The following is a 358-nucleotide window of genomic DNA, read 5'->3' on the forward strand; positions in this document are numbered from 1 at the left end:
AACTTTGAAATGCTATACACACTGGGAAACAAATATAAGGAGGTAACAAAACAATTACTTGTACCACCAATCTGATAAGCACAAGTATATGATGTATTATATTTCTGTGTAATCTTGCTGTCAGCAAACTGCTTTTGTAGTGGAATTCAGCAATACTAAAACTTGTACATGGTAATCATCATTCTATGGCTGCTTAAACAGCGAAACCTTTGTCATTCAAGCTGTAACAGCTGTAAACTGGATTTTACTTGAATCTGTGCTGTAGGTAATGTGATAGACACTTGCAAAAGTGAATTTAGTGCAAATGTTTAAAGGGTAAAAAATGTGGTTTTAGTATATTATAGACACCGGACATTGC

Source organism: Megalobrama amblycephala, linkage group LG10 (assembly GCF_018812025.1).
Source record: "Megalobrama amblycephala isolate DHTTF-2021 linkage group LG10, ASM1881202v1, whole genome shotgun sequence".
Classification (NCBI taxonomy): Eukaryota; Metazoa; Chordata; class Actinopteri; order Cypriniformes; family Xenocyprididae; genus Megalobrama; species Megalobrama amblycephala.